Source organism: Vanessa tameamea, chromosome 20, assembly GCF_037043105.1.
Source record: "Vanessa tameamea isolate UH-Manoa-2023 chromosome 20, ilVanTame1 primary haplotype, whole genome shotgun sequence".
NCBI lineage: Eukaryota > Metazoa > Arthropoda > Insecta > Lepidoptera > Nymphalidae > Vanessa > Vanessa tameamea.
In genome coordinates this window covers 3,147,296-3,172,724 of record NC_087328.1, presented here as the reverse complement: position 1 = coordinate 3,172,724, position 25,429 = coordinate 3,147,296, and the positions used below count along the sequence as shown (strand labels likewise).

At 32.7% G+C, this 25,429-nt stretch overlaps 2 protein-coding genes across 2 annotated transcripts in view; both read left to right on the top strand.

Annotated features, from left to right (window-relative positions):
• Positions 1-25,429, top strand: part of LOC113403742 (synapse-associated protein of 47 kDa) — a 241,398-nt gene that overhangs the window by 156,359 nt on the left and 59,610 nt on the right. The gene's annotated exons all lie outside the window — the stretch shown is intronic.
• Positions 4,882-25,429, top strand: part of Form3 (formin 3) — a 34,462-nt gene continuing 13,914 nt past the window's right edge. The window contains exon 1 of the mRNA XM_026644332.2: positions 4,882-4,907. The gene's annotated coding sequence lies outside the window, so the exon portion shown is untranslated. The remainder of the gene's footprint in view (positions 4,908-25,429) is intronic.

Below are 25,429 nucleotides of genomic sequence, written 5' to 3'. Positions count from 1 at the left end.
TAGTTAGCGCATTGGCGATTTAAGAAATATTTTACGTTTTGGGCGGTGGTGACCACTCATCACTAGGTACCATACGCTTGTCTAACTAAAGTTATAGAAATAGTTTCAGGAATGATATTGATTCAAGTGTTCAAGTACAGACGGAACATTTGTATACATTTCCGCTTTTCGTTTATATTTAATCTCGTTAACGTCTACATGTTTAAGGTCTACGGTATTTTAGATATAACATATATGTTAATATATGCAATTTGTTTGAAGGATACGTTCTTCCTTTTATTTATCTTTTAAGGTAGCAGATTGCGTTACCTTACAGTGGAGGCCAAGATGTTGCCTTGTAGTTGTTATTCTAAACGTTATTATGCTAGAGAGTTTTCACAATTAAAACATCACATTCATTCGTTAAGAGCCGAGATGGCCCAGTGGTTAGAACGCGTGCATCTTAACCGATGATTGCGAGTTCAAACCCAGGCAAGCTCCACTGAATTTTCATGTGCTTAATTTGTCTTTATAATTCATCTCGTGCTCGGCGGTGAAGAAAAACATCGTGAGGAAACCTGCATGTGTCTAATTTCAAAGAAATTCTGCGACATGTGTATCCACCAACCCGCATTAGAGCAGCGTGGTGGAATATGCTTCAAACCTTCTCCTCAAAAAGAAGAGGAGGTCTTAGCCCAGCAGTGGGAAATTTACAGGCTTTAATGCAATTAATTCGTTTGAAGAAGACGATATGACAAAACATTTAAGTCAGATTTTTAAGACTGGAGATCTGCCTAAAATAAAATACCTGTGTTTGTAGACATTTTTCCAATGCTACCGCTCAACGATACTTATTATTTTTGTGTTTCAGTTTGAAGGTTGAATGCACCACCATAAATACAAGGAACGTAGTATCTTAGTTTCCATGGTGGCGCATTGACGATTTAAGGATGGCTTTTATGGTTGAACACAAACCATGGGGACCCATATTTTTAAATTTAAAAATTATGTGTGTAATTTTTCTGCTGACTTGATTTTGCTCTACCGGTTGTGTTGAGAAGTTCACGGCTCAATTTCTCTTAGGATACCCGCGGGTTGAAATTAAGATGCGTACCGTGGACAACAAAAGTTTATTATAATTATTATCGTAATTGACTATTGAGACGCTTACATTACTCTTAATCTGATATATGCATATACAAGTAGCGTAAATTATGCATTATCGAATAATACATAAAATATATTATATTATTAAATATGAACATAGACAATTTAATAACAAGAGGCGGCCGTGAGACGCGTTTTTGACCTACATGTCCACATCTGGCACTTTATAAAGACTATGTATTCTCATCCACAGAGTAACAGCTATATTAAGATATAATTATTAAACAGCGTAAGAATTTTTAAAATTTAAAATCGTAAAATTTTCTTGCAATTTAACATGCTATTTTAATAATAGTAATCATACCTACTAAAAATATATATACAAATAAACCTATATTACTGCGTGTCTATGGAAAGAGTATCGCGTCTGTGGTAAAGAGGCGAACATTCTGAAATAGAAGATATCGGAATGTCACCAGCGCGCCATGTCAGCTAATAATAATAATAAATATTCGACAACATCACATACATTACTCTGATCCCAATGTAAGTAGCTAAAACAGTTGTGTTATGGAAAATCAGAAGTAACGACGGTACCACATACACCCAGACCCAAGACAACATAGAAAACTAATGTACTTTTTCTACATCGACTCGGCCGGGAATCGAACTCGCGACCACGGAGTGGCGTACCCATGAAAAGCGTTGTACACACTACTCAACCACGGCGGTCGTCAAAGCTGCCATTAATCATCTTTTGTTTAATGTGTTTGTTAATAACCGTTACTGATAGATTGTAATACTTTGTCGTGGAAAAGGATATGTTTAACGGTTTTGTTAATTGCACATACATATGTACTATGACAGTCTATCTAGACATAATTAAACAAAGCCTGCGTCTTTATATTTTTAAATGTAGTTTATTCATCATTTGTTGCGAGTTTAATGTTTATATAGCTGACACTGGACACAGACTTTATACTATCATTAAGACAGTCTCTATTAAACAATTTACTTTTATGTTTAGCATAAAGTTTAAACATAGTCAATATTATATATACCAAAAACTCATAGATGTCCTCCTCCTGGGCAAAAGTCTCCTATACTTTAGGGATATATTTTTGAGCTTGTTACACGACAGTGGCCCAGATCAGCGGGGTCTTATTTAAGGGTGTATAACAGCTGGTGAGCTGAGATGGCCCAGTGGTTAGAACGCGTGCATGTTAACCGATGGTTACGGGTTGAAACAAACAAGCACCACTGAATTTTCATGTGCTTAATTTGTGTTTATAATTCATCTCGTCCTCGGCGGTGAAGGAAAACATCGGGAGGAAACCTGCATGTGTCTAATTTCAACGAAATTCTGCCACATGTGTATCCACCAACCCGCATTGGAGCAGCGTGGTGGAATATGCTCCAAACCTTCTTCTCAAAGGGAGAGGAGGCCTTAAGGCCTAAGGGAAATTTACAGGCTGTTAGTGTAACAGATGGTGAATTATAATCGATAATAATAAGTAATAATGTTCGGATTTGAACCTGTAATCGGTTAAGGTCCAAGTGTCCCATCCACAGAGAGATCATAATAGTTCAACTTTCATTTTTATGGCAAACACGTTAAATACAAAACTCTTCATACTTATTTAACCTACTTTGCCGCAATTAATAAATACTTCCGCTTAATTTGTAATTAAGCGGAAGTATTTATTTGATGTTTGTCTGTTTGCTTCGACCTAGTGAACTTGAAGGTTGTATTTTGCATATCATCCGTATGTTTGTTTGTACAATGTCACTTGAATAATTCGTGTTTATGTTTATTTTTTGTTATCTAATATAATGTAATATGCATGAATGTATTATGTACATTTTGTGTATTTATTTGTACATTATTATGTACAAATAAATACAATAGCTTATTAGCTATATATTCTGATTATATACATACAAAAAAAAATGTTATTAAAGCACTCATGTATTCAAATTTAAGCCATTGCTCATAGCGATAATTTACAAAACAAAAAAGAGACGAAAAATGTCAGAGCAAAAAATTGTACAATTATTAACAATATTATACTCGTATATTAGTAAGCCGATTATTGTCCCAGTGAATATGGGACGATAGCTGCACGTAAAAATTGGTTATGGCCTCATTTTGAAGAGCTCCAGCCGTAGATGTGCAGAAAAATATAGAGGATTCTTGATTGCAATTTACTTAATTATTGCTATTAAACAAAGATTTAATATTGGAGATCGGAAAAAAGTTACTGGTCGGTTAAAAAGCGCTACTATGGCTGTATAAAAAAAAAAAACAAACTCTAATTCTTTTGAATAAACGCGAAGTTTCGCGGAAGACCCACTAGTGTGTGTATATAAAACCTATTCCAATGATCGGAGGAGTATAGGATATATAAACAACGGTGACCTTGAATTGACATGACATATTTGGACCAAGCGATACAAATACTAATAAAAGTTGTTAAAAGCGAAAACCACTTTTATAGTGACAGTAACCCTTTTAAATTATATATGTACATAACTATAATGTTATCCATATTATTTTAAAGACGTTTCATAAATTTTCTTTTCACGTTTAAATCTCAACAACATTTATTAGTGCTTCTGCTGGTATATTTCAGCACAACAGAATCCAATTGGTCGAGATTTAAAATAATCTATCTGGTATTCGGCCAACTTGTCCACGATCAAGTCATTTTTAATTTGTAAGGCCTTGTTGTCGATGTTGACAATCGACTTACGTTGATTCGCCATTTTGATACGTGTATCCAATAAATTTTATGATTATTATAAATAATGTCGCATATCACATTGTGACATTTCACGATCGTATTCTGCTGTGAGTTTCGAGTTTATTATTACAGAATATCTCATATGAATCTCTTTGGTAGACCCCCTTCTTCTACTTCCAGTTGCTCTTTGGCGAGGATGACTGTCTCGTAATCTAATCTTACAATTATGCGTATTAATATATGTAATTTTGATATTAATTGCAAGGATAACGTAACATAAAAACTTAGAAAGCCCAATTTGTAACTTAGTTTAAAATAGGTGATTACCTAATATTACACTTTGCTCACTAAGAACCATGCAGATAAGGAAAATTGGTGTAAGAGTCATAAGTCGTTGTATCCAATAACGTTGGAGTTAAGATAAGCAGAAAGTAGATTCTTGGAGAAATCAGTTCAACAAAATGTAATGAAAACATGTTTGTAAATTAAAGTAGGAAACTATAAAGCTTTAATTGTGAGTTGAGGACCGTTTGAGGAGTAAGATTGAAGCATTTCCCACAATGCTGTCCCAATGTGGATTGATGGATGTGGCAGGTTTGCAAGACATATTCTCTTACGAGTTTATCCTTCACTACCAAAACCGAAAGATAAATATATATTGAGCACATTAAAATTCAGTGGTACTTGCACAGGTTCAAACCCACAATTTGGGGATGGGATTCAGATCTTCTAACTACTGCTGTTTGGCATCTTCTTACTGGCATCAAAAGAAATATTAAACTCCTTGCACCAAAAAATGCACCATCAACTTTGGACTGACTTCTGACTGGAGTGAACTTCGAACCGAGACACAACAATACTTAGTATTGTAGTTTGTCGCTAGAATTATGAGGGGGTGGTCAGACGGGCTTGTACAAAGTCACTTAGTTACAGAGAATTTGAGCAGTATATTCTAAAATACTCTTAGACAAAATATACAGCAGACTTGGGCAGCCAAATTAAGCAATAAATTACTGATTCATGTTTAATGTGTATTTTTTTTTGTTACAGATATCTCTGGGACATGATATAATATAGGTGAGTACAAAAAATAGTTTAGAAGACAAAGTTTCTGAGCAAAGTATTCATTCATTTATAATATAATCAAATTCCACAGATATATTTAAGTTTGTGATAGAAAAATAATGAATAAATCTATAGACTATAGAATTTATATATATAGATATAAGACTTCATACACGATAAACACAGCTAGTAAGCTAACAGTTTTTTTCATGCAAAATGTATAAGTACCCAATTTTAATATCAGCATACTTTCAACAGCAAAATAAATTACTACAAAGTTTGCTGGTCACAATTAAATCAATATTCGATGATATAGATTTAATTGACACAATAGACTAAATTCTACTACTATTTCATAAACTATTTTAAACCTACTTGATTTTTGATTATATAATTATTTTTAAACCACTAAAATATGGGGATTATACGTACTCTAAAATCTAGGTATTTTTAATTTAAATAACATATATTACTGATAGAAACGAATGAGCGACTGATACCAGCTATTTGCGAAGTATTTTGGATGCTGTAACCCTGAGAAGAAAGCTATAAAAACGGTCGATTATATGTCAATACAATATAACTTCTATAAAGAAGTGGTAGTGTTCAATTTGACAATTAATAAGTACGTGTAATACATCTATATTGAATAAGAGAATTTGATTTGATACAATCTTTCTTCAAACATGATATTCTCTCTAGATATTTTTTCAACACACAATTTAACAAAACTGAAAGGTGCTAAGAAACAAAACAAATTTAAAATTAATCCTTAATTCAAACCAAAAGATAAGTATCAAACTGTTTCTGAGTTCAATCGAACAAAGCTAACTGGATTGATCCAAATATTTAAAATAGCTCGTTACAATTTATACAACTTGACAGGAATTCCATTTCATTCCAACTTGCAACGCTTAATAAAACAAACATCAACTAATATGATATCCTTCTTTTGTTATATGTGACACGTTACTCAAGCGTGATTGATATCTAACATCAATGTTTAACTACTTAAATGGTAAATCTACGCATTTCTCGCCATAATTACACACAAGGCCCCCTCCGCCATACCTCAAATGGTGTTCACTCCGTAATTGGTCATACCATGCTTCCTACATTGAAGATTGTTGGTCGAGACAAAGGCTCCGGGTATCCTTTTAATTTTTGCAACGCCATCTGGTTGGATTATGACAAATTTAATTTTTGGCAACTGAAGGCATTGAAGAACAGCTGTGACAGAATATTTTAAGTTATTTGTTACAAGTAAGCGACCGTAAGTATGTTATCGTTTGAAAGCTGTTATTTATCCGACGAGTTAGATTAAACCCCATAAGATTGAGACACAATTGCTGCGACTATTAAATTTCATAGATTACATGTTTCAACCCCTAAAGGGTCACCATACTTTAAGTAAATGTCTGGGCATGTTCTAACCTAACTTCAGGCCTATAATAATGTGCTAAAACGTACAAGGCAAAACTTGATCTAAGTTAAAGAACACATTAGATATTTATTTCAAATAAAATTAATTCAATACCTATGATTAAATATATTAATAATAATATTAATCAAAATTTTATTTTATGTCAAACACGATATTACCAGTAAAAAAGCGTCCCTTGAATTAAATTATCAAAATGCATCATATGTATTTTGTTGTACGTACCAAATTGTATCAAGTTGCCATTTAACTTACTTTGTAGAAATAAAAAATAATTAACAGTATACGGCTTCAATGTCTTGTTTACTTCTGAATGTCGAAAGAAAAAAAATTTATAAGCAAGCCCTTTAGTTAAAATATAACAATACTAGGTTTCATCTGCCTATAAAGGTTTAGATATAAAAAGTAGCCTATATCTTTTCTTGGGGTTCAAGCTTGCTTCATACCCAATTTATTCTTTGGTTTAGTGTTTTAGTTATGAAAGCATAACGGAAAGAGTTACCCTCGTTTATGATATTAGTATAGTTCCACAAATTATAGCGGCTTTGTTTCAAATTAAAATAGGAACACTAAATCAATTGTAAGTGTAATGGCGGATTAGGAACGATAGTGTAGGTCGTCCACATCCGGTACATGCGAATGCAACGCGCGTTCGATTCAAGTGTACGTTTCCGGTCATGTTTAGGGTTAGCTGTGATCTTGAAAATTTATTGTACCAGTTCAAACATAATTTATTATAAGTTTGTATTTCGCAATTACTCTTTAAACGAGCAAATATGATTAGTTAATTAAAAATTTTGATCCTTAACGAAGGTCGCGGTTTTCCAGAGAAACAGCCACGATTTTCAATTACATTCTATAAAACATCGAGAGGAAAAACCTTTGTATGTTAATGAAATTATTGAATATTCGCTAAAATTGTACTGCAGCAGTATTCAAAAGCTCCAAAACTTCTCCTTAACATAAAGGACGAATTACATATATTAGCAATGGGACACTTACTTAAACTTTAACTCAGGTAAATATTTTCATATTGTCAATGGGGGAAAAGTTCAAACGAAATGTTACAATTTGGAAATGAGGTTTAGAGTTTTTATTTTAAATCTCATTTTTCAAAAGTACCGGTACGTCGTTATAGCTTTTTTTTTCTACTGACGATATGTATACAAATATTATCTAACTATGTATCATGCGAATTATATTTGATGGACATTGAAAAACCTCATTATTAAAGTTTATTCTTATATAAATATTAAGAAAGTCTCCTGTAGACATCTTAAGCATTATATAAATATCTAGTACTAACTGTTTTCTACCTACCTATATATATATTTTGAATGTTCAAATGATATAATCGACTTCTATGCCATGAGTCCATTGGAGCTTGGTTAATAATTATCGTAATATTTTCTTTCGGCTGTTAAAGGATCATCCACAAGACATCTAAACAAATATGTAAAAAACATAAATCAGACATGAGACTATAGGATTTGTATTTTGGTCATCTGTCCTTGTATCAATATATACATAAAAAATTTAAGTGAAGTATCAATGTGAATTGTAATAACAGAGTCTACCAGTCAAAAATGATTAAAAGGAAAATAAAAAAAAGGCGTCTTATAGCCCATTTATTGAGAAAGGTTGAAAATAGAATATATTATAACATCACGCTACGACTTGGGCTAAGCAGAAACGTAGAGGAACAGCTAGATCAGTGCAAGCGGACGTGTGTTACATACTTCTTATTTTACGTATTATAGACGATTCAAGTCGTTAATTTTAGAGAAGAAAAGGTCTCTTTGAGAAGAACGGAACTAGACACCAATAAAAGTAATAGCCGAATCAAATCCAATCTAAACGTTCTTTATTCAAGGCTCATAAAAGCACTTTTGAATCGTCACGATACACACATGTGTATTGGATTTAATGTAAAGCTACCACCGGTTCCGAAAGTAGTTTCTACATAGATGAGCCAGCAAGAAACCCAGTAGAAAAAAAAAATGACAAAAAAGTACAATTAAATTTATCGTTATAAATGTAATCTTATCAGTATCTAATACTGCTGTATTGAGTAATATGCCTTATATTTATCAATGTTTTTTTACGTGATATTTAAATTTATTAGCAAAAATGCCAAGCTTAAAATGATTAAATACAGACGTAACTTGATTGCTTAACATTTTAAAAATAAACTAAAATTACTTAAAAATAATTATATTCGTATAAAAATATAAATTAAAACAAAAAATAGGAATGAATCAGCGACCCTATGAGCACGTTCCGTTTCATAAAACATTTGATATACAGCATCATACTGATACATATTAAAACTCGTTGATCGATTAACAAGTATTTTTGCAAGGCAATTAGTCTATTTGCATACCCGTTTGGCTTGTAATGTGGCGTTAAATGACTATTAATGATATCACTTAACAAAGGATTAAAACGTGTACGATAGTTAAGATAAACATTTAGTTTGACTGACTTACTTAAGCGGAACTCACAGTTAATATATTCCTGACTAATATTCCTAAGATTGAAGACTCAATCGCGAGCAAACTCAAACTTTTATGTGTTTGATTAAACTCGTGGTCAGCGCGGATGGAATCGTCACAGGTAAAACCTATATGTCGGATGAAACATACGTCATATGTCGGATGAATATATGTGGTGGAAACTCGAAAAGAGGAAACCCCAACTCACAGAACTATATTTAAATGCCGTTACTTTTCTATTGTAAATTAGGTTAATTGAATAAAATGCAATAATTTTTATTGAAACACAGATTTATATGTTTAAACTCCGTAACCGGTTGTGAACAATACATGTTATTTAACAAATTATACGTTTATGGTATATTACGGTCTCGTTGTCGTGAAACTAACCCATCAACGATAATATGGCCAATGAAAATTTGCTAACTACTGGAATAAGTTTGAAATCCTTTCTATCGCAGAGTCTTAACAAACCGCGTCAGCCATTATAATTCGATAAGGGAAAAAAATCTATGCTCTAAATATGTAAAAGGTATTTTTTATAAAAACTTAAGCACTTTATTTGGTGGCAGGGCTTTGTTACTTGGTGGTAGGTCTTTGTGCAAGCCCGTCCGGGTAGGTACCACCCACTCATCAGATTTTCTCGCCCTATCCACATTCTACCGCCAAACAGCAGTACTCAATATTGTTGTGTTCCGGTTTGTATGGTGAGTGAGCCAGTAACTACAGGCACAAGGGGCTTAATATCTAAATTCCCAAGGTTGGTAGTACATTGGTGATCTAAGGAATGGTTAATATTTCTTAGAGCGCCATTGTCAATGGCGACCACTAAACATCAGGTGGCCCATTTGCTTGTCTGCCTACCTATATCATAAAAAACTTATTATAATTTTTACCTCGCATTGTATAAATAAATATGGCATCCAAAAAATAAAGTTTAATAATTAATAAAATACATTCAATAGCAGCCCTATTCCCTCCCTAGCAGCAAAACAATGGGCTCTTGTCCATCCAAGAACCGTTAAACTCGGAGTGCTCATTGACCGCGATGCGTCACTTCGCTGATTATGGTCAAGCCAAACGACCTCTGGCTGAGGTTTCGATTTTATGATAAGAGATATCGGCGCCATTGATAAAGACCTAATTTATGTACAACATAAACATATAATTTATACACTTATAGTCGTATCTGTACAAGTTTTTTTTCTATTAATTGTTGATTTATTATCTCTACAGGAGTTATAACTTAGTTTTTTTTTATTAGCTTCAAAAACATTCGTTCTTGCTTTTTTTTTAAGTAACACCTGTATGACAATTATTCTTCAGTTAAATATTTTATTGCTGTTAACCGTTTAAGGGTTGAATGAGTATGTGTAACAGGCTCAGACTAACATTTTAGATATATCATTACTAGCGCAAATTGACAAGGAAAGCTGTAGCTTATATTTAAAACCGTTCCAATAACATGTGGATAATTTACTCGTCTAATTTATTGAGAGAAAGAATAACAATTTGTAGATCGTCTATCATCTGGCGTCTCGATCAGCAGTTCAATTCATCTGGCAAAGACCTTGGCTACCGGTTCGTTATGCAAGTAACCCACTTACCGATGGCCTTTGATGGAACCAGTTTAGGGGTCCATATGAAAAATGTTGGCTTATCGACGTTGTTTGTTTAGACGTTGGTTTATTTTAAGACTGACAAAACTAGATGTACTGTGCTAAAGTTGATTTTATATTTGCGTATACTAAGCTGATTTTGATAAAGTTGCTCGTTATAATTAAGATGTGCAATATGTAACAACAATTGAATATAATTAAAATTAATCAATTGTTGATTTATATTGAGTATTAACATTGTGAACAATAAAAGTATTTGTATACCTAATTAACAAAAGGAGTACACTTACTTTGTAATAGTCAAAGTAAACATTTCTACCAGTTTGTAAAAGAAATACTAAAGAAATACGCCGATCTAAGAAAACAACCAGTTCTTATTAGGTCAGGGTATTTTCGTTTCAACTCTGCAAACTCAACAAATTATCAATATGATATATACATAAATTTGATACATCGTATAAAACAAAGTCGCTTCCCTCCGTCTGTATGCTCAGATATTTTAAACTACGCAATGACTTATCAATTCCCTGGTATTTTAGGTAAATGAGTAACATTAGAAAATACTATGAATAAACTTGCATTTCATACGAACTAACATTAGCGTATGTTCAGTCGGAAAATCCCTTCGATAAGAATACTTAGAATAATTTTACACCAGAAATAGCGTCATTAACATCGTTCTACTATGCGTCATTGTTTTCACTTAGTTCAGACTAAGGAATGCGCTTCAGATTTCGTCGCATTTAAGCTGCACTTTTAATGTAATGCTAATAAAAGATAGACAAAATATTGAGCATGGCAGTCTATCCCAATGATTTATTTGGTGGTAAGTCTACCACTTACTCGTCACATAGTCCACCGACAAACAGAAATACTTAGTATTGCTGCGTACGGGTATGGAGAGTAAGTTAGCCAGTGTAACATGCCATCTTAGTTCCCAAGGTTGGTGGCGTATTGGCGATGTTAGGAATGGTTAATATTTCTTAATGCACCAATGTCTATCGGCAACGTATGAGTAACGGTGATTTACCATCTGGTGGCCCATTTGCCTGTCAAGAAATCCTCTGAAACCATTATCCAAATTGTCAAACGAAATGGAAATCCTATAACTTCTTAATATAGGGCTGACTCCTCATACCAAAAATTTTAGATCAATGTCTCTCGCTAGCCATGTTTACATGTAAAATTGAGTCTCACATACGTAATGTGATGACTAATAAATAAATAAATTCGGAAACCTATATCGATATCCAATTCTAGCAATCCATAAAGATAATATTTTACAGTATTTATAATGTTTCATATGTAACTTGCATAATACAACTGTATACTCCCAATATGACATTAAACTAAACCTAAGGTGTCTATTGGTTGCGATCACTATCTGAAATACCAGGTGACCATGATTTGTACAGTAATTATTTGAATGTGTAATCTAATGGCGTGCCTTGGGGGTACGCGTATGCCTTCATACTCCCTATCCAGCAGCGCGTTCAACTCCCTACCTGTGTGCTTGGCACGCATACTATTTTAAAATACATTTCTTATACTAACGAAACTCTTCGTATTCGTCCTGCCGAGCGTCCTGTAAAGGTCATTTTTAAATTATAATACCATATTAAATTATATAATATTAATAATTAAAAAAAAATGTTTTTATGTTTGTTTACGCTGAACCATTCATCCGATTGTGATGAAACTTTTGGGAGTTTTCTACGCCCTCGAAGGTTCCAAAAAACTAAATATAATTATATTTTTATTGGATTAATGTTTCTTTTTTAAATTAACGTTCTACGTACTAACTAGCGTTAAATGATTATCACGTAATAACGTTAAACGTTATAACGTCCCTGGAAACATAAGAGGTGAATCTGATCTGTCTTCCTCGATGTATCGTTGCAATCCTCTGTATTTGCGTCAACGAGCTATTTCCTCGCTACAGTCAATGTATTAGTTACAAGATAGTCTGTCTGTACGTAATGAGCACTGTGGGCAGATGAAACTGATATCATATAAGTTCAATGATCCGAATAAAACACATGTTAAAGCTATTTCATTTGTGTTATTAAATATATGTAATTATTATATTAAAAACTATTTTTAAAGCTGACTGACTGACTGATGAATGCAAAGATTAAACTATAAGTTATAGATATTTTAAATTTTAAGGATAACCTTATTTAACAAATAATATAATGATATAGGATAATATAAGGATAAAGAATAACAAAAAAATTAAAACGATCACCATAATAACTAATGTAATTTTTCTAAAATCTAAATATTGTTTATTTAAGACTCACTAAAGTTAAACGATCACCGTTTCGGAATATCGATTCTGTTCAGAAGAACCGGACACAACTCATAACTCATTTCCACCAATTTACATGTAATTAAATACAATTAAATTATTATTACAATTGAATAAGCAATTATATATATAAATTCGGATTACCTTGGGGTGATTAATTACGATAAAATTGTATTTAGTCATGCGGAAGCAAAGCATTACATAACTTTGAAAATGATGGATACAGTGTCAATCAACATAATTGAATTTAAAATTATCATAAAAAATAACGTTATATTTTTTCTATCAAAAATAACGATAAAACGATTACAGATAACGATAGTTATTTTCAACGTTAATATCATTGTGATGGATGTTTCATATTATGCATTGTAATAAATCCTAGCTTAGACAAAAATTAAATTTCAATTCGATATAAAAAATTGGAAAGAGACGTATTTAATATAAACACATTATCGTTAAGGCAACCAGGACGCAAAGCACGAAAAGAAGCACGTTTGGGTAGGTATATGAGGGTACTCTATACATATAATAAAATTGAAGTGTCTGTTTGTAATATGAAAATAACCGCGTTTTACTAAATGCGTATGTATGTATACACGGTACATATACCTAAATAACATTTTTTACAATTTTTTGTCTGTCTGTTCCGGCTAATCTCTGGAACGGCTGGACCGATTTTGACGGGACTTTCACTGGCAGATAGCTGATGTAATATGGAGTAACTTAGGCTACTTTTATTTTAGAATTATATGTAAAATAATAATAAAGGCACGCCTTTTTTATTAAATTCAAACGCGCACGAAGTCGCGGGCACAGCTAGTATAATCTATATCCTAACACCAAACAACAATACTTTGAACTATGGTGGTCCGGTTTGACGGGAGAGTGTCATTGTAACGACCCAATGTTAATGGCGCATTGGCGATGTAACCAATAATCAATATAAAATATTTCAAACAACATTAATGTCTATGGTAGATGATGATCACTCACATCAGCACTGATAACCTATTTTCAATACTAATAAAAATAAATATATGTGATACAGTTCAGTTAATAATCATATTTGAACACGAGTAATTCTCATAAACAGTCAATTTAATTTCACTTTTAATAATATTCATTTATTAAAATAACAAAATACAATTTCCAGTCCTTCTTAATACGCTAATCACAAATATGGAGGAAGTATAGTAGTGTCGTGTGACCAATAAGGGCATGTAAGTGGACCTGTCGACCCCACCAAATTTGGGGGACCTTGTATAAAGGCCACGAAATATAAATAGGGGTATAGGGCCGTGTATCACTGACTAACACTGGCTTTGTTAAATTTAAACGAATATTAATCATTCTACTTTTAAATATATTCTAGTTTTAAATAGCACTCTAATTTTAAATAGAATAAAATATATTGTGTATTTCCTTGATTCAAATGTCGTCTTACAAATATAATTCTACTCACACAGAAAGGCGCGCCCCTCCTCGTAAGATTATCGGTATGCAGTAGTCGAGTGATGCTTGTGTTTACGATATGTCTTAGTGTGTGTGAGACGATTAAAATAAAGTTTTTTTTTATGGCATCGGTTGGCGGACGAGCATATGGGCCAGCTGATGGTAAGTGGACACCACCGCTCATAGACAAAGGCGCTGTAAGAAATATTAACCATTCCTTACATCACCTATGCGCCACCAACCTTGGGAACTAAGATGTTATGTCCCTTGTGCCTGTGATTACACTGGCTCACTTACCCTTCTAACCGGAACACAACAATACAGAGTACTGTTATTTGGCGGTAGAATATCTGATGAGTGGGTGGTACCTAACCAGACGGGTTTGCACAAAGCCCTACCACCAAGTAAAAGTAAACAACAAAAAAAAAACGATTTTATAATTAAGATTAGTATGATGATTTAATGTGGAGGGGCGCGCCTTCGTGGAGAATAATGCTATACTAATAATCGTAATTTTACAATTTGTACGTGAACTTGTACGCCAATTCTACTAACAAATTGTGGTCCATACGGACAAATGCCAGCAAAAAAAATTATGCTATATTTGCGATTGTTTTTTTTTATATAATAATAAATAAAACCTAGGTTAGGTATCTAATCTATAGCCTATTCCGATGAAATTAGGAAAAAAGATAAACAAACGTTCGATTAATGTATTTCATGTGATTTGCTAATAAATGAAATGTTTTTATAGAAATGCGCTGCTCTTATGTAATATATATGTGAGTAAAAACGTAAATAAAACGCATTCATTCAATAATTCTTAGTAAACTGGTATTAGGAGCGACCACACATGGCGACCTTGATAGACTTGACTATCGATCGTAGCTATGGTATAATTATACGAAACTGGCGCCACGGTAGCAGTCGATTAAAGTACTGTTAACAGCAGGAATATGCGCCGGAAATTCCATAAAAATTACGAATTGTATTGACTGTAGTAATGCAGACTTTTTTGTATGTCCTTCTCTATTTTTTTTTTTATATTAAAGTACTAATCTTAGATAATCATAATTATTGAATAAATGTACGTTGATTTTATTGTAGTGATCTATAATTGTGTTTTTTTTTATAATCATTTACGTGGGCAGAAAATGGTACTTGTGTTTTTTTTAGTAGGTAGGCGGGTAAGCAAATTGGCTTGACGAACCTGATGATAAGTAGTCGCCCGTAGACATAAGGGCTGTAAGATACATTAGACATTCCTTACATCGCCAATGTGCCACCAATCTCGGGACCCAAGATGCTATATCGTTCAAATCGCAAAACAACAATACTCAGTATCGCTGTTTGTCGGTAGAATAAAATAGTTTCCATATGGACTTGTACAAAGCCAGCAAAAAGTACTACAACTACTTGATTTTGGCAACGACTTTAGCTAAGTATGAGGTAGAAGTCGCGGTAGCATGCGAAAGCGATCCTGTGGCGCCCGCCGGAAAGACGGAGAGGGTACTGCTTGTTTTTTAGTGAGTATTCCGGTGTACTAGAGCGCATTAGCCGTCCTGGGCACCGGCGAGCACCACCCTCCATTTCACGTGCGGGAATGAGACAAAAGATATGAGGTAGAGAGTTGTTGCTTTGTTTGCGTTTCCCAGCGTAACGTAAAAAGTCTTAAGAAGAAACTTTGTAATTAACTTTACAAATAATAATAATGTCTACTATATATATTAATTAAGTGCTTACAATTCCACACCGTAGTCGAAATAATAAGAAATCTCAGTAAATGCGTATATTAGACGTTTACTAATGAACTTATAGAATTAAAATGAATATTTATGAACGTCTCCTGGTCAGGTGTAGATATCAAGTGTTCACGAGCATGAATACGAAACGCTATTACATGAGTCAGTTTAATTGTTATAACATCGCCTTATAAGGCATCGGATCTGAGATTTCAACGAGAAGATTATTCAAAATCAATTAATTTATACTTTATGTCCTGTAACGGACGTTTTAGAAGATTTTTTTTTAAATATATTATCGAAAACGTTAATGTAACAAGATACGCTTAATGGTGATTGAATTTATTCTATATTATTAAATAAGAAGCAAATGTGTAAATGGACCACCTGGTAAGTAGCCACTTTAGACATTAGGTACATACTAATCGCGTTGTAAGTGATAGGTAGTAGCTGATACCCCCGTTTCGTGGGGCATTAAATAAGCCTGCAAAAATGAGCAAAGTATTATTATATAAGATAAAATTAATATCCGATCTGCTTGCATAGGTCATAGTCTAACCGATACGTTCAGGAGTTTTCTGGTGATTAACGAACAAAGAAAAAAATCTTTATATATAGTTATATAGCTTGATAGACCACTTCTTACACAGTCCATATATTTACAAGTCATACATACCGAAATACAGCGATACAAGGTATTACTTTCCAGCGCAAAGAGTGTTTAGGAAAAGGTTCCTCTCTGCAAGGCGTACAGGACGTATTACGCAGATTTACTCATAATGTTGTCCGTCTTCCTCGAAAACGGTGTGAATAAATACAAATAAGTACCGACAATATCCAATGCGCCGTAACGACTTTACCTTTAAAAAATAAAACTTTGTATCAATAAAATATTTTTATTAACGCTTGACACGTAATATGTTTTTTGTTGTGTGTAAAAACATACGAAGCTTCGGTGGAACAAATTGAATAATATGAAATTAATTGAGGCAATAGTCCATAGATCATAATATTCTATACACGAACATACATGATAAATAAGACCTAAGAACGTAACTCCGTAGAGGTGGTATACGCATTAATTGTACGAAATAAACGAATATTTTATACTGTAGACTTTTAAATTATAGAAAGATGTAATGCCTAAAAATGAAAAGCGAGTATCAAAGCTACAATGTTAGCGTAGTCTGTTGCATTTGCCACTTTTTACAAGTAGAGGAAACCTTTAGAAAGATAACTAGACATCTGGGGCTAGTTCCGATTTAAAGCATCTGCGGCCTTCCCCTTGACCGTATTCATTTGATTTTGTTCGACAACATTTTATATCTATTTAGTTCCTTGTGCCTGTAGTTACACTGGCTCGTTTAACCTTCAAACTGGAACACAGTATTACTAAGTATTGCTGTTTGTGGGTAAAATAACTCATGAGTGGCTGGTACCTATCCTGATGACGGGCTTGTGCAAACAAAGTTCTACCAAGTATAAACGCATAATTGAATATATAGGATACATGGTGCTTGTAACACTTTTATATCACTTCGTTATCTAAGGTATTACTATGTTTAGGGTCTGGCGTTGGTGTAATAATGTCAAGGTTTTCGTGGTATTGGAACCATGGGTAAATAACGTATTTCATACTTGATACATGTCTTAACAACGGTGAAGTTTTTGTATTTATACTAATCTATTATAACAATTAAATACTTTAATTACTTAAATATACATTTATTCCGTACAAATAATAATAAACACGGAATTGAACAACAAAGGGAAATGTTAGTAAACAAAACGTTTCACTCCACGAGCGCAAGAGTGGAGGGAACAAAACAACGTTGACCTTTCCCTTTAAATTACCGCGACGCACTAATTTGTACTTTTAAATTTAGAAGGAACTAACGCGGGGGGAAAGTGTCAAAGGCGAATCGGACTAGACGTCGTCTCATTCGTTGGGGCCTTAAGGGTGGCAGGCTAGGCACGACATTTGCTATACTATTATAAATGCGAAAGTAACTCTGTCTATCTTTCGATCTTTCGCGATCAAACCACTCAACCGAATTTGATGAAATTTGGTATGAAGAAATCTTAAATTTCAAGTAAGGAGTTTTATGCCTAATACCTGAATACCGACCCCCTAAAACGCAAGCTATACCAAGCGACAACTAGCTATTTATATTTGCGTCACAACTTATCATGTGCTGGTCCTCCATACAAGGGGCAATTCTACTAACATATAACGCTTATAGTACGTTCACGTTACGTTACGTTACGTTATGTACGTTAACCTGAACAAAATCGTAACTGAGTGCCGATTCTACTTATTGATGTGGGTTGTTATACGATTGATTTGAGTAGGTTTTAAGTATGAAAACTATTTTCTTCTTTGGGAATCAAACTTATTTAATACCAAATTTCGATTACATGCGGTTTAGAGGTTTAACCTTGAAATCGTAATTAGACAGATAGACAAACACAGGTACTTTCGAATTAATTATATTCTTGTAATTAAATAATTTATTTTCTTAATTAACAGTAGGAATAAATCTGAATGATAAAACAAAAATTAAATTCGCTAACAATTAACCAGAAGTTCCTAAGAGATTTTAAGAGAGAGATTTTAAATTAAAATCACCAGCCCCTCAGTACGTAGACATTGAGTCAACGTTACCCAAACGTGTAGGCGTTGATTAATTTCCTCAGAGTTTTTATATAGTCTTTAATTAATGTGTTATCAACCTTGATGGGTAACGCGTCACGCAAAATGTTTGTTTTTAAATGGTTTTAAAATACTATTGTTTTTGACTTGTCTGTATGTATACATGTATTATAATTAACTAATTTAAATAGTAAACAAATTAGTTAGGTAGTGGTGTTCACTTGGTATACGAACTAGCAATCTTCTTAAGATTCTCGTGTTCCGATCACTGGGTTCAAAGCTAAAGCAAAGCCTCCTTTATCACGAGGTATACGGTGGTACACTCAACCACGACAAGGAAATGTGTCGCATGCAAAATATGAAATACAATAACAAAATTTATATTTCGTTGAAGATTACTACCGAGCTTATCAACTTGGTCTTAACTGATATGGTGTCTTAACTATGGAACCATAGTCATCCCGAAGCATATCAGTCATCATTTAACAGTTAGTCGGTGACGCGATTTTGTGATTAATCATCCTAATTTTATACATACGATAGTAACTATTTTGGTAGTAGAGCTTTATGATAGGTAACAATTCATTATTTACATATTCTATCTCAAAAAAGCAATATTTAGTATCTTTGTTTGAAGGATAAGTGAGCCAGTGTAACAACAAACACGAAATACATAACATCTCAGTTCAAAAGGTTCGTAGTACATTGCCGGTGTGAGGGTTGATCAATATTCTGAATATATTTATTATAAAAGTGTAAAACAGATATCTTAACAAAAAAACTGAGTATATATTACTTAATTTACAAAATATGTATATATATATATATATATATATATATATAAATATATATATATATATATATATATATTAGAGTTATAAACATTAAGACCTTAATTTTACACAAATAAAAATTAAAAATAGTTACAGATCACTTTATATGAGATGGCCGTAGAAGATAAGTTGCGAGACCGGCATCGGCAACTTATCTTCAATAAATAAATAAATAGTCACAACGACGTAACCACTAAACCCGTCGTACCTAACATAGAAAAGTACAGAATGTTCTGGAAAAAAAATTAATAATATAGTAACATATACCTATAATAATATCCTCAATATTATCTTTAAACTTTGATTATAAAATAATCGAGATACTGGAGTTTAGTAATAGTGTTTAGTAACTAAATGGACTCGACATCTGTCTGTTAGTTACGCTTGCGTAAATTATTTAAATTTTTGTTAGGCAAGCATTCGGTTCTCATAGTTATATACCAAGCCATTTACCTTATTATATTTTTATATAACAGTAGTTAACTGGTTGGATATATCTTATCTATTCTAAATCTTGGATTACATAATATATAATAATTAATTTGTTTGAGTCGCTGGAAATTCTATCTATATATATATAGTATGTATATATATATATAGGATGTATATATAAATTAGCATCAATAGCGCCCCCAGGCACAAGTATTAAGTTTAATTAGAGGGGTAAATAGGAATATTAGTAATCCCTTAAATTGAGGCATCAAAGTAGAAAAAAGTTAGAAACATGAAAATTAATTTATATTGTTTCATATAATTTACCCTGCCATAACGACTAACTTCAGTATTATTTCATACCCTAAATATTGATATACCAAGTTATAATATTATGAAAAAATTAATTAACAGTTGACATTGACTTATTAAGCAGAACGCTTACTTCAAACATTCTAGGTATCATATGGCTTGTGTCACATTAGTCAGTATAAACGATTATGAGTAAGCGTACTAATATTATGATAAGTTTTAGACATCTGTCTGTCTGAGCGATGCAAATCAATATTATATATATAGTAGAGTAACTGCCTGTAAACGACCAACTGCTGGACTAAAGTCTCCTCTTCTTTTGAGGAGGTTTTACAGTACTCCGATCCAAGTTGGTGGATAAACATGTAGCAGAATTTTATTGTAATTAGACATGTGCATTGTGCAGGTTTAATCACGATGTTTTCCTTCACCTTCAAGAATGAAAATACATGAAAATTCTGTTGGGTTTGCCTGGGTTCGTACCCATAATCATCGGTTAAGATGCAAGCGTTTTAATTAGCTACATAAGTTAAATGATAAACTAGGTACCCGTCACGATTTCGTACCTGTAAAATTATTACAAAGTTACTGAACGATATTGTGTGAAATCGTTTGGGTTAAGATTTATTAAATTTTAACATTATCCTTATTAATGTACCTATAGCACAAACAAAAGAGAGAAAAAATCCAAATAAACGACATTTGATATCGAATTGCGTTGTTATTGGTCGTGGGGTTTTTTTTTTATGTTATTGGTTGGTGGACGAGCATATGGGCCACCTGATGGTAAGTGGTCACCACCGCCCATAGACAAAGGCGTAAGAAATGTTAACCATTCCTTACATCACCTATGCGCCACCAACCCTGGGAACTAAGATATTATGTCCCTTGTGCCTGTGGTTACACTGGCTCACTCACCCTTCTAACCGGAACACAACAATACAGAGTACTGTTATTTGGCGGTAGAATATCTGATGAGTGGGTGGTACCTACCCAGACGGGCTTGCACAAAGCCCTACCACCAAGTAAAGGTGGAAGTTGTTATCGGTACTTTGGAAGTAAAATTAAAATGGATATAAGTAGTTGAATGAAATAGTGCCATATTATAAATAAATTTATAGTAATCAAGAACTGTTAACAGTGTATATATAGCAGAGCTATTAACAAACTGCATGAAATACGTAGATCTAAGGTTTGTTTATCTCAACTCTTTCTTCGTTTGGAATGTAAGATGCATTAAAGTAACATAACCTTACTTTTATTGAACCCATAAAGAGCTGAGTGTTAAAAGATATTTATGCTATGGAAGGAAATATTTTTTCGCGTATGGCGAAGTACAGTAAGTCGGGTGTTGGCATTCATGGAACGCGTGGGCCGACTGCCTTCTCTAAGAAATGCAGTCCAAGTCATAAGCGTACGAGTTTAAAACGAAATACGACTTTTATTTTTCATATGAATTTTTAAACCGAAATAAAGTAAGTGATAATTAAAAATAAATTACCTACTGTTTAGTAATTGTAAAGTTGTTTATAGAATAAGTTCATTAATTATAAGTGTCCACGCCAGATACGGACGCTACATAAACCCTGACGCACATTACCCCAAAAACATAATTAAATACTGTTAATTGTATTGCTAGTTTGATGATAAATTAAATTAAAATTAAAATATGTACCATCTTATAGTACGAGGCTACCGCTCATAGACGGTCGTTATCCTCAGCACAGACTTTTACAAACTACCACTGAATAAATGAAGTGTCAAAATTTGAACATATATTTTTGGTATTATTACACTTAGCCATAAAACCGGGTACTATATGAAATAATTATATTGTGTAGTAATTTAAATTACATATCCTGTAAATATATATTAAGCTTCAAGGTATGCTATGATCTTAAGTTGTACCTACTGTACATATAATTCAAGTAAAGTACGATATATACGAAATATTTTATCCGCTTACGTTTATGCCTTGTAACGCATAGAAAGAGTCGTTATGTTGCTCGCATTGGCGGTAAGGACGACCGGATAGCGAAACTACGATGAAATTTAAGAATTTATGATTATTTTGTAACAGGAAATAAATTGTTGTCTCAGTTTATGTAATTATTTAAATCTAAATAGCATTTATCGACATAAAATTATAATTAAACTGTAATTATTTGGAGTTAGTGCACCTTTGATTAGATATTATATTTTATATACAACTGAGCTGTATATACAGATATATGAGCTTAGCACGGATTCGTACTATTTTTTTCCAGATGGCTATACGTAAACAATTACATATTTCGATATAATGAGTATCATCCCAAATAGTCTCGCTTCCCAATAATTGGTCACAAGCCTCATCATCCATAGTTTTTTAAAATAAGCATTTCAAGGTCATAGCGAGCTATTTACAGTAACTCGAGGTCTTATTTATACGTCGCAGGCAACTAGTTTAATTAGCCTTTTAATTTAGTAAAATGGCTTTTAATTAAAAGTCTAATTTAACTAGTTGACTGCGACATATACAAACCTATTTGAATACTCAGTTTATTACGATTATGGAGGATGCAATTTTAGAAGTTTTTTAACTGATGGTTGTCATTTAAAAAAGGGTTATTTTTATTTTTATAATATAGTTAGGTGGACGTGCAAATGGGCCACCTGATGGTATGTTGTCACCACCTCTCTATAGGCATTGGCGCTGTTCGCAATATGGTTAATATTATTTCTTTCATTGTCAATCCGCCACCAAACTTGGGAAATAAGATGTTATGTCCCTTGTGCCTGTTAGCTCAGTCACACACTTAACACAACAACACTGGGTACAGCTGTTTAGCGGTAAAATATCTAGAATATCATTACATTGATATATAAAAATCTGAATTGCAAAAATATAAAAAGTCTCAATGTGTTTCATTATAATATATATTTTATTTGGATAACTAGACGATACTGCTTTAAGAAATACGTTGTTAGATGAGTCTCAATTAGAGTAATTATTTAAATCATCTAGTAATTAAATGTTCCTCTGTTCCTGAACAAAGTATACGAACTTAAAAAGTGTACCTGCAAATGTAACTGTTGTCTTTTTGTTTGGAGGTTTACTTTGTTCTAACGTGGCCATGTCAGTTCTGTTCATGAGATCAGATATCATTTAATTACCATGTTTTTTTTTATTTATTTTATTTATAAAAATACAAATTCCTAGATGAATTAGTAGTTAATACGTCAAAGGATACGTGATTTATTTAGTTACTAGCCGAACATGCGGCTTTACCTGCGCGAAAATTATAAAATTTAACGGTACAAACCGTCAATCGTTGTAAAATCGTAAATATATAAAATAAACTAACGGACAAAATAACCTTTTTTTATTATATCAGTATCAAAATATACACTTCAAATTTCGTTAATGTTAATGTAATAAAAATTTTAATACCTTATTTAACGACCTGCCATTTTTAAATGTAAATTTAAACTGATAAAGTCAATTTGTAAATTGAAACATTTTTGGAAATGTAGCGAGTCCTTATCTCAAAATTGACATTCAAATAGTTTTTATAACACATCCATAAAATACATAAAAAAAAAAACTTTATCAAATGTCTCTTATACATATATGATGTCGCTTCGCTTAGCATAAATTAGATTTTAGTATTTTTTTAACGTATCGATTGAGTAATTACGAGGCGAATATTTCGAACGAACCAATTTCGAATTTGTATTTCGTCTTTACTATTAGGAAGATTTTTACTAAGAGATCTCTTAATAAGTATATCGATTTGATTTAATACATGAAAATAAAAATTTATATGAGAATTAGTTGAATCTAAAATAGTTGCTTATTTTATGTTTGCAATTCTTCAGAAAGCATTATTTCAACCACTGGTGTAGAACTTAAAGTTGCGTTATAAACATTTTTGTTAGCAAAATGGTCTCACAACACGAACGTTAGTTTGGTTAGCAACTTTATTAATAGGCTTAAGGAAGCAGTATGACATTTACAAGCTATCATCATAATCTATCCTAATATAAATGCGAAAGTAACTCCGACTGTCTGTCTGTTACGCTGTAACGCAAACTAGACCAATGTTGAACTCCAAAGTTGAACGAAGTTCTGGAAGATATTTCATCCCGCGGGTACAGCTAGTATCTAATATTTATTCACAACAGCATTGCAGAACTATCGATAGTTTGACTATCGATAGTTGACCTCGAAAACTATTCAGGATATCGATATTACTATCGATAGTATCGTTTTATCAATAATCGCTAGCTCTATGTAAGCAATACTATTGGTAGCAGCGATACCTACTATTGAAACTATCGATAGTTTTGGACCATCAATAGTTTAGGTTAAAAGTAATGGTTTTTGCAATACTATCGATAGTATTGCTCATGGGGAGCTATCGATTCTATCGATACCATCGCTAACATCTTAACTATCGATAGTCTATCGATAGTGGATTATCGATATGCAACACTAATTCACAAGTCTACACTCATTGACATCAGAAATCTTTAGTCATTTTGCATTCATGCTCTTCCGTCATTCAGTCATTCCTCGGTATCATAACCTTTCATTCGTCTTGTCATAATCAATCATTCTACCACATAAAAGTCAGTGAAGTATTTTATGCATACAGTATATTAATATTATTTATTGACTTAAAAATTGTCTCTTGAAATTCTTTTGTATCCTGTTAAGACTATCAGAAAGTTACAAATCGATATTTTCGACGTATCTTTCGTATGTTTTTCCGAGACTTACAGTCTATCCGCTTCTAATCTACTTGACCAAAAAAGTTAAAAACGATACGTATATTCTGCGATGACCTTATTGAGGATATAATTAAATGAATTCTAGTTTAAGGGGTCCACACAAATTAACGAAAATTTATTTCAAAATGGACGAGTTTGCCAGTGTAACTACATGCACAAGGGAAATAACATATATACTCTATTGCAACCATAAGAGGAGAAAAGCCAAATAAACAACATTTGACAGCAAATTGACACGATATCATTGGTCGAGAGCTTGATTAATCTATGATGTTCACTATGGATTTGAGAAAAAATATCGTTTTGAATGTCGACGTATCTGTTAGAATTAAATTTTAAATTAAAATCGGAATTTTAGAAGTAAAATTAAGTGTAATAATGTTGTCTTATAAATAAAGATTTATTAATCATTAATTCTTAGTAGCTCACAATACAACTGAGTTATCAGCAAATCGCATGAAATAC